The following is an 11,303-nucleotide window of genomic DNA, read 5'->3' as shown; positions in this document are numbered from 1 at the left end:
CCTAAGTAATTACAGTTGAGTCTGGAGTTCACGTGTTAGCAGGCTCTTACACTGGCTATCACACGAGTGAGTCATTTTGCCTCTCTGGGCCTCAGTCTCCCCATCTGAAAACCAAGCTGTTGGCTACATGCCCCCAGCTTTCATTCTGGTCCCTGTTCACAGGAGAGGAATAAGCTATTTCACTTGAACCAGTTACAGTCCAAAGTGTGTGGTGTGAAATACACACTTCCCATCTTGGTCTAAGGCAGCTGAGTCTGAATGCAACATGAGGGCAAACTGAAAAGTCACATCTAAACAAATAACAGAATTCCTCTCCAGAATGAAGATAAGACAGATCACAGAGCTAGGATGATGATATTGAAACTTCATTGATTTTTGAGCTAATTTAAAGGAGTAAAAGAAAATCAGCAAATACAAATTTATTACTTTCAGGTACATCAGATAACAAAGTAATGCCAAGCTGACCACTGTAGGCAATTCAGATTGAAGTGCCATAGACTTATAAATACTTGTGTAGTCAGCTGGACAAAACAAAGGAACTTAGACAGAATTTTTATAAGTAGTTTTAGCATTTCCTCCTAGAGAGTAATAGAAAAGTTTGGCACACATATAAAACAAATAAATATGTGCATCAGACTTGTTATCACTTAATACAGTAACCACCAGCCTGGTTGGAATCCCACTCAGATCTTGCGACTTCAAAATTTGAAAGATTTAAACTTAGCCCTGTGACTAATTTAGGCACATGAATAAGGAGTAATCACATCCTGGTGGCTCTCCAGTGACTGACACCTAGAAAATTCTATGGCTCAAAATGGGGAATGCTATTTTTAATTTTTTTTACAATTTAATATTTTATCTTTTTTACATGTTGGATTAACATAAAGGTGCATACAATTATAAAAGTAGACCTCCCTCTGGGAGGGCCAGGCGGTGGATGGATTGCTTGAGCTCAGGAATTTGAGACCAGCCTGAGCAAGAGTGAGACCCTGTCTGACAGCCAGGCATCATGGCAGGTGGCTATCGTCCCAACTACTTGGGAGGCTGAGGCAGGAGGATCACTTAAGCCCACGACTTTGAGGTTGCTGTGAGTTCAGGGCACAGAGTGAGACCCTATATCAAAAAAAAAAAAAAAAGACCTCCCATTTGATGCCACAATCCCATTACTACCCATTTTATCTCAATGGGGATGCTTTTAACATGCATGAACAAGGTACTTCACCCTGGAACCACTTCTGTTTACATTTTTATGCAGAAAGAGCCATTTCTGTTTACTTTGGTCCCTGATCTACCCACTCACAACTCTAGACAGCAGATATGTCCAAGTCTGGGCAAAAGTAACCAGGACCTTTCACAGCTTAGAACATCCCATGAACTTGGAGGTGGGGACCCCACCTGAGGGTCCGAAGTTCCCACCTTGGACCTGAAGTTCTTGAGTGTTCTGGGCTCAGATTTGAAAGACAAGACTTTTTTTTTCTTGGATGCCTCTGAGCACACGATCCAGGACCCCTGTTCCCTAAGACAGGGTGTGGTGTCCTGTTGTGATCCTGCTGGTCACTGGTCATAATCTAAGCCTCGTCCCCTCAGACAGTGTGAGTGGCAATTCAGGTTTGACATGAGCAATGACACCCAGCTGTGTGCTGCTTCAAAGAGCAGTACACGTATTAAGTGCCTAAAGTATTATCTTCAGGTGGCATTAGTTGTCAGTTGAGCGTTCCTTTTTTGAAGAGTGCAGAGACAGGGCCTCCCTCTGTTGCCTGGGTTAAAGTGCAGGGGTATCATCATGATTCACTGCAACTTCAAACTCCTGGGCTCAAGCGATCCTCCTGCCTCGGTTTTCCAAGTAACTGGGACTATAGCTGTGCACTACCATGCCCAGCTAATTTTTCTATCTTTTGTAGAGACAGAGTCTCACTGTGTTACTCAGGGCAGTCTTGAACTCCTGCCTTAGCCTCCCACAGGGCTGGGGTTACAGGTGTGAGCCACCAGACCCAGTCCAGTTGGACATTTCTGCCATGGGAGACCCTTCTCCCATATCCCTACACAGACGTACGTACAGGAGAGGGTTCAAAAGAGACCTCATAGGAAAAGGTATTTTTTTTATTAATCATTTTAAATAAAAGAAGGGGAGTAGGAAATTTAGGTAAAATAAATCCATTGCCAAATTAACTGCTTCAGTTTTACTTAAATTATCCTGACAGGTGATTTATGTTTTGGGAAAGCTGATTAAAGACCATTAATCTACGGGGGCTCATTCTAGACCAATTGAGGCTTGCGTTTTCCACCTCAGGCTCCTTCCACGTGCAAGAAGAGGAGCGGGTTATTGACTGTTTTCTGCTGGGACTGCTTTTCTGATGGTGATTCATTAGGGGGAGACGCCTCTGTGGTGCTCATCTGGGATTTTGCACATAGGGAATTATTTCCAAGTTGTAAGAAACTATCATTACAACAAATGTCTAAAGCATCCTATTTCAAACGGACTCTGCAGTGATACCTTGGAGTGAGGGAGAGGGGTGATGTAAGGATTGGCTAGATTGTTATTACCTTTGGAATGATCGTCAGGGATCAGTGGAACTGTGTTAAATTCTAAAACAGCGGGAGAGACAAAAAGACAGGTGACCAAACCGAAGGGTTCAAGGGTGTGAGCTCGTCCTCGCCAACTGCACTTCCGTGGACTCATCACTACAGAGCTCAGGCACTGGGCTCTGGCCGTCTCCTGAGGTCAGCTTGTGCCTTTCTAGAATGTTCTCCCTTCCGTGTGGCCATTGCAAAATGACTACAAAATGTCCTTCCATTGACTAGGCTTATTCCCCTTTATTTGCAAGTGAAATAGATTTTTTCCTAAGTTTTCCCTGTGATTACACCAATTTCCGTGGGAATCTGAGACTCACAGGCTTGGTCTTGCCCCTACTCCTCTGCTGAAGGAGAGAATATCCCCCCTTCAGAGATGTGTGGATGTGTTTGCAGGAAGAGGTACAAACCATCTCTCTTCAGTCATGGAAGACGGGAGGAGCAGTGAGTACAAATGGGAAATGTATAGAGGGTCGTGTGAAGAGCCCCCAGGAGGTTAGGATTAGGAAACTGCTGACACTGAGGCAGTTCACCACCCAGAGAGCTTTCCTCCAGAATTTAAATCTGAGGGGGGAAAATACATGGCAAATAACAGTTAAACTTCTTCACTGTTTGAAAGCAGTGTAACTCTCCTCAAAGTGTCACGAATCCTTAGGCACAGTGAATATTTGCAGAAGTGTTTGTGTCTTTCCAGCAGCCCTGACAGTTGTGCCTGCCAGCGTGTGAACCACCTGGGGCTGCTGTTCCTGAGACCCCCATGTTCCTCCTGGGTCCTGCAGGAAGGAAGGACGGAGGGAAGGTGGGGGGAGGCTGCAACTGCTTCTTGAGACAAAGCTGCCAGGACCATCTCCAGAGGAAAGAATCACAGTGAAAATTATACCAGCTTATGATGATTAAAAGTTGGTTTTTTAAAAAACATTTGCACTTTGGTTGATTTCTAAACTCTGTTAGCTCTTCTCCCAGAAATAGAAGCTAGAAGCCGTGGACGGGGAGAGGGTGGCCTGCTGTCTAGCTGGTGTTTGTGGCAGGGTGTATTAAGCTGGATTTCAATGACTATAATAAGAAAAGTTGGTCTGCAGAGGGGGTAAGCCTTTGGTTGCAGAGTACATACTGGCTGTTTATCCTTTACAAGTGAACGGAGGTCATGCTGACATTTGTAAAGGGCCTTCATGCCTCCTGATATAAGAGCTGCACTCCTGCTCCCAGCGCACCCCTGTGAAGGGGTTGGTTTGGTTTTAGTGAAGAACCCCTGGTCACACAGCTGCAGAACTCCCTTGAGGATTTGGGGCCTGGTGTGTTCCTGGGGGACTCTGTCTAAAGAGCTTGCTGCCTGCTGTCCACGTGTGTCACTCAGCCCAGACGGCCCCGATGCTCACCCCGGGCCCCACTGCACACCTCAGGCCTGCTCCCTACGGCATGAGCACACATGTGCCACTGTCCTGCCCTGCCTGCCACCCCTGTTGGTCCCTCGAACTCTGTACCCTTGGGGCCTGGGGGGAGGAAGAGAGAGGGACACTGAGCTGTCCAAGGCATTTGACATTGACCTCAGCAAGTTTAAGGTATGGAGGATGCTTGCCTGCCTTGAAGCCACCTGCGTGATTCACGTCCTCGTGGCCTTCTCAGCCCTCCTCTGGCAGTGGGTGGAGAAGGATCAGACCAGACTCCGGCCGTGCTTGTGACCACATGTAGTGCCAAGGACCTGGCTGAGAGAGAGCATGGCATAGAAAGTGGCCAGTAAGCTGGCTATGCTCTCTTTGTTCCTGTTAGAAAATGAGTCTGCCCCCATGGTTACCCCGCAGTCCACCGTTCGGTCAGGCACTCGGTGGCAGGCAGCGCGGCCACAGGTCCTCCCTCACAGAATTCTCATTCCCCTCGGGGAGACAGAACAATAATTGCATGAGTATGTGACTGCAAATTGTGATGAACACTGTGAAATGGAAGTCGAGGATGCCAGGAAATAGTCTAGTCTGCGAGGCTTGGAGGCTTCTCTGCTGAGCAGTGTTAGGCTAAGACCTGAGTGATGAGGAGGGAGTGCTCAGGGGCCACAGACATCACCCCAAATTAAGGGAAGACCTTGCACAATGGAAACCACCCATCCTGGCTACAACTTGAAGACAACCCCAGGACTGGAGAAGCAGGCAGAGGTTTCTGTCCTGTCCTCAGGGTCCTACCTACTTCCTTTGTGAACAGAAAGTCAAGGAGCCCCAGGCAGGCACAGCTGTCATGAAGCATCAGCTAGTTGTAGGGCCCAGTTTGTGACATAGACCAGAGATCGCACAGAGGCCTTGCGTCCTTAAGCCCAGGAATGCCCGGGCATCAAATCTTCTCTTTCCTCTCTGGGCTTGAGCATAATCTTCCCAGTCTCCCCTATAAATGAAAAGATTGTTTTTAAGTTAAGCAGGATGGCCCATGAATTAACATAAATATGTACATGTGGGGCCCTGAGACCTGGGTTGGGTTTTTCACCCCATGCCTTGGCTTTACCGAGAAGCCCCTTTGCTAGAATAAAACACAGAAGCCTCTCAGCCACCCTGAGAGTGCAGTTCAGGGAAGCCAGTTGGCATCTGTGGCTCACACAGCTCATAGCCCATCCTCCAACCCGGGGCCTCCAGAAAATGTCGGCATGGTCCAGTTTGCATGAATTCAGTCCTGTCAAAAAGACCATTGTGCCTCATGCATTAATGCATTAACTAGACTATTTAGTGAACTAACTTCTCTGCTTGGAGCAAGCAGAAAATGTCCTCCTAAGTCCCCACCAATGACAGGATACCAATAGCTATGACTGCAGCCAGGGATTGCTTCCCAGAAAAGCAAGAGGACATGGAGGGCCAGGACACCTCAGGAAAGGAGAAGGTACAGCAGGGTGGGTGAGGGGACGTGTGCATGAGGGTGGAAAGGTGGGCACTGAAGGGAAGAGTCACATCTCGATGTGCTTGTATTGCTAGAATAATGATTTAGTAAGCGCAAAGCCAATATTCAGTTGTTTAGTATAAGTAGGTCAGAAAGTCAATTAAGAAAATGATTGCAGATGATGGGCAAAGGGAACAGAGACAGGAGGGAAGCTGATCAGAGAAAAGCAGGTACACGTTCAGACTAACCGAGAAATTCAAAGTCTGGCAAGAGGGACAGCTCCAAGTCTGGCCCTTTAAGGCAAGTGGACTGTCTTGCTGGAACTTCACCCACCCCCAGCTCAACTCAGCCCCAAGGTCTTTGGGCACCCAGAGGCCAGGGCAGCTCTCTCTCGTGGAGTGAGTGCAGGGAGGGTGGGAAGATTTTACAAGACAAGGTGTAAGGTGTGAAATCAACACACACTGACTTCCTCATTGGAGAGGAAAAAGTCTCTCAGGGATGTGAGAGGAAAATGCCCCTCCCCTCCTGTCTCTCAGTGTGGCAGGGCACCAGACTGCCCACAGGGCTTCCCAGGGGCTTAAAGGCTCGTCTTGGGGTTTGTGTGCAGGATCTATTTGGGGTTAGCCTCGACGTCCTGCACCTGGACTATGTTCCTGTTCCAGATTTTGTGTTAGGATCAAAAGTAACATAAAGCAATTAAGAAGTAAATTAGGGCAGTTAAGGTAGTTAGTTAGAGATAGTTTGGTTAGAAAATGCAAGCCCAGCAAGAACCGTGATATAAGAGTTCAGCTCCCCCTTTAACGTTTATAATAAAAACGGAGCTAGCTCAGAGCTAGGGGCTGCCACCAGTCCTCCTTCACCCTTCGGAGGTGGTCAGTCCTCTGATCCAGCTCTTTAAAAAACTTTCTCTTCGTGTCCTCATCCTCTCATCTCCACCAGCTACTGGAAGGAAACTCATGGCATAGTTTGGGGCTGGTCCCCAGCAGTGCGTAGGATGAGGGGTGGGGGCACCTAGCAGTCCCATGCGTCCCAACAGCCAGGGGCAGCTGTTCTGCCTCAAATGCCTCCTTGCTCTGAGTGTTTACTCAAGCAAGAGTTTATTTTTGTGGCGGTGGGGACCTGCAGGGGCATTCTCTCTGAGTAGCTTTTGCCCAGGGACAAATGTATTAAATGCCTGAGGAAGGAAAGGGAAGGCCCTCTAGGGCTTTCCAGCTGACACAATGCTATAATAGTTTCTGACATCACATAAAGTGCCAAGCCATCTCCATGAGCCACCTGCTTACACACGGGCTGTGACCTTGGTGATCAAGGCTCCTGACTGTCCAGTCTCAGGGACCCGTGGGGATGGAAAGAGCCCTGTTAGTTTCCCAGAAAACCACAAACATTCTGCCACCAGTGACCAAACCTCTCACTGCACCTTTGAAGCAGGCTTCAGTGCTTATAAGGCAAATCTCCACCTGCTTGGCAAATGGGCAGGTGACACAGGGCAGGTGAAGAAGGGGGCTGCACACGGACCCCCGTGAGCACAACTTCAATGTGCTTTTCACGCTTCCAGGGAAGGTGCATTTCTGAGAGCCACCTGGACAGAGCAACCAGCTACTTGCATTTTTTTCCTGTGTCTGAGACTGGGCGATGATGATATCATTTGTACTGTCTGGTGGGACGTCCTCCAAGCTCCACAGGGCGTGAACAGGGCAGCCCGGCACCTGGCTGGAAGAAAGGATGTCAGAGCTGGAAGAAGCAATCTGAATCCAGAATCCATTCAGGGGCCAGGCAGACAATACAGACGTGAATGGAGAGGAAATTGAGACTGCATCGTCCAAGTGCATGCACAGGCCTTGGACCACACCTGCCACGACTTAGAGTGCACTCCGCTGTGTTGCCATTCACAATCTCTGGTGAAGAATCATCTTTTAGTTTCACCAAAGGTAAAATCTGGAAGGAGATTATGACCTACTCAAGTGACAGATCTAAGGGGGACCCACAGTCTCAATGTCCTGTGTTAACTCCAGGCCCTCTGCCAGCATCCGGATCAGAGGAAAACAACAAGTGAGTCAGGTAAGGCAAGAGGCAGAAATCATACCAATTATTTTCAAGAGAATTTAAAATAATTGTAGTTGACTGAAAAGGAAAAAAAAAAAAAGGAGCTCAAAGATGTCACACAGGTGGTGAGTACAGGAAGCAGCTGCCTGCTTTGGGGCTGAGGGAGCATGGGGAGGGGTGGGAATCTCTACGATGGAAGCCTGGAGGAAAGCCCCCAGGGGGCTTCTCCTGGAGGAAAGTGCTGAGCCTCAGCCACCCGGTCCCCAAACCCAAGGAGGAGGGAGCATTGGCCGGCCATTGGGGCTGGTGCCTCTGAGCTACAGGAGGAGACCTGTGGGGCTGGGTGCTGGCACCTCTGGGGGTCGGGGCACTGCTGACGTGAGGCCGAGGTGATGCTGATAAGAATGGGAAGTGATCTCAGGAAAAGGAAGCAGATGGGAAGTGCTACTGGGGACGCTGTTCACGGGAACAGAAAACAAATTGGATCAGGTCCCTTCCCTCCCCCACCCCTGAGGTCCCCTGTCTTGGCAGAGCCTAACAGGCAGCATCTGGCGAAGCATAAATAAGGTTGCAGCTTCCGACACCAGCGTCCCAGAGCAGAGGAGAGGAGGTGGGTTTGGAGCTGGGGGACAAGTGGTCCCTAATTGGCACCTAGAGCTTTGGCTCCAGCCAAAGCCTGGAACTAATACTCCTCAGCTCTCTGTCAACCCTAGAAGACAAATCTGGAAGCTGTGACACCCCTGCTGTCACAACAAGGCATCACTGGGCATCCTGGGCCAGTTGCTGGGAGGTAATGTCTATTGCCTCTGCTCTCTGGGGGGCTTTACCTTGCAAAGGTAAAATCAGTCCCAAGTCTTTATCAGGTGGCCTCAAAGACTGGACACTCTTCTGAAGAAGCAGACATGGCCAAGGGGGGCGTGCACAGTGCAGGGCTCCTCCCACACAGGAAGTGCCACAAGCGTCTCCTGCTGCCCCAAGACCACCAGATGCCAACTTTCCTGAGATGGTTCTGGCAAGGAACCAGAACATTCTGAAATGCCCACTCCTGGGCCCCAAGGATGGTTGGCTTTTTTCACTTCTTCCCTCATGTGACCCAGAAAGTTGGTTTAGTGACTAAAAAAGTGGCTTTGGAAGGATCCACTTTAATTCCTTGGCCACAGGAGGCAGAGCTACAGTCTGGACAAGTCCCGTGGGAATGAGATGAGGATGTAGAGCATCTGTAGGGAGTAAGCTTCACGGATAAGGCCATGGGGGCAGGGGCACCTCTGCCGACCTGTGTCAGAGTCTCTGCTCCCCATGGACTGTCCACGGTGGGCAGCTTCATCCCGTCCCCCCAAATGAGTGTAAGTGTCACTCACCTGAGGAATAAATTTCTTCTGTGTGTTTATCCCCATGAAAGGAAAAATCAAGTACAACATTCCTGGCATTGGGCCATGACATTGACCACCAGAGACCTGAGACAGCTGGTTTCCTCCCTGCTTTGAAGGTCGGAATGTGAGGAAAGCTGGTTTCTGAAGATCGCTAATGTCCTGTGAGCACTCAGGGGAGCGGCGTCCTGGTCTTGCTGTTCCCAGTCTCAGGCTGGTCTTCCGTGTGACTGCTCTTCTGATGTGAGGCCAGTTCTGCCGAGCCATGAGCCCAAGAGCTGTCTTCCCACTTAAGCTTTTCTGCCCACCCGTGCCAGGATGTGGACTGAAGGGGGTCGGGGAGGGGAAGGGAAGAAGAGCTGTATAGAAAAGGAGTTCTGGAAGAAAACTGGCCAAGGATTCTAGGATCACAGGAAAAATTCTGACTGCATAGAAAAAGCCTCTGGCTTGGGGGCTCCAACTTATCTGCATATCGTAATAAAATCCTCAAGGAGTAAAACTAGTACTTGCCTGCTTTAATGTCTCAGCCCCCCACCCAGCCCATGATAGCTGGGCTTGTCTCTGTCTGTCTTCCCCTGGAAATGGATGCTGTCCAGGAAGCTCAAAGAACTTCATTTATTAAATTTCCTGGTATCCATGGCAGATGATCAGCTCATCAGCATGGGGGATGACAGGTAGCTGAGAGTGCACCAGATCACGCAGAAAGCTTCCCCTTGTTTGCAGCGAAGCTGCCAGGAACCGAGCACCGGGACAGTCTCTGTCCACCAGCTGAGAACCACACAGTCTCAGAGCTTGGCGCTGTAGATGGACAAAACCATTCCTAGGAATTCAAGGGAATGCAGTTAAGAGTGAGGCTTTTCAGAAGGGGAAGTTTGAATTGAGTAAAACGTATTCAAAGTGATCTCTGAAAGTGGCTGTCACCAGGTTAAAGAGGGAATGGCAAAATACAGATATTCTAAGAAAAGTTGTCCATCTTCCTCCTCCTTCCCCACCCTATTAACAAAACTCTGCAATTCTAAGGCCACTGGTTTGAGCTATGCCCTTTTTACCTTCTCTGTAAGCAGGAAGGACAGAGGGGACCCAGACCAGCCTGACGAGCCATCTTTGCACCCTAAATTTGAAGAGTTGTGAATCGTGCCATGGGTCCCTTGAAGTTTGGGGGAGCTGTGGCTCCCGAGCTCCCCAGTGAGCTCCCTTTACCAAGACATTTCAGCTACGACTCTGACATAGACAAACACTTTCCAAGGTAGAGCCGGAGGGGGCAGCAGTGGGCCAGCCTGGGGCCAGCCCCAGCCAGCGGCTCTGACGGTGCTGAGGCTGGAGGGCTCCCACCACCACCCACGCCAGCTGCAGAGCCGTGGGGCCTGGGGGAAATCGGAGTCCTGCCCCAGGTCCTGCGCGGAGGCAGGAAGCACTGTCCACAGCAGCGACATTTCCACCCAGAAGTGGTGGTGCCAAGGGGGGTCTGGGGTGCCTTTCTCTTTACTCTAAAGAAGATGACCTTACCATTATCGTCTGATCCTGAGGGAAACACAGCAAAACGCAGCAAAAGGAAATGAAGGGGAAGTCTCAGAGAACTAGGTCAGGCAATAAATTCATGATGTTTATTTTATACAATTACTATAAGATTCCATTTATGTGACAAATCTAAAAAGAAAAGACCACAGGGAGAACAACAGATGCGTGGTCTCCAGCGGCCAGGGGAGTGGGGCAGAGGTGGCCACACGGGGCAGGGAGGGAATGTTTGGGGCTTTAGGGGACAGGGGGCGGGGGTTACACATCTGTACCTGTTTGTCAAAACTCACAAAACTGTGCAGCAGGAAGTGTGGATGACGCCTTACCCAGAGTCGGTAATTGAATTCAGGGGCGTGTGTTGACGGACTGTTCACACCGAGCCTGTTTCCTCTTCCTTCATGTCAGAGACAGCTGGTGTGGTCCTGTGAGAGAAAAACCAAACCAAACCTCAGTGTGTGGGCTCCGACCCGGGGCCCAATGGGGACGGGGACCCTCGGTGTGTGAGCTCCGACCTGGGGCCTGACGGGGACCCTCGGTGTGTGGGCTCCGACCTGGGGCCCGACGGGGACGGGGACCCTTGGTGTGTGAGCTCTGACCCAGGGCCTGACGAGGACGGGGCTTGTTCAGGACGCTGTGTCTCCCAGTCAGGAGGGCAGTGAGCAGGTGCGTGTGGACAGGGGTGGCCACCCCCCAGCAAACCCACTCTGCACTGCTCTTCCCTTTCTCCTCCCCTCTCTCTCCACTTCTCTCCCCTATCTTCCCGATCAGCCCCTTCCCAGGCCATCCCCACCAGTGTCCAGAATGTTTCCACCGACTTGCAGCTCCTCTGAGAGCCTCCTGCACTGGCCCAGACGAGGTCATGATGAGCTTACAGGGAGAGGCTGCCTGCTGGTTCCTCCTCAGTCCCACGGGCCTCTCAGAACTCGAGGGTGGTGAACCATCTGAGCCCACCTGGGA

Source organism: Otolemur garnettii, unplaced genomic scaffold (genome assembly GCF_000181295.1).
Source record: "Otolemur garnettii isolate 467f Iridium unplaced genomic scaffold, OtoGar3 scaffold00208, whole genome shotgun sequence".
In the NCBI taxonomy this organism is placed as follows: domain Eukaryota; kingdom Metazoa; phylum Chordata; class Mammalia; order Primates; family Galagidae; genus Otolemur; species Otolemur garnettii.
Note: the sequence above shows the minus strand (reverse complement) of the source record.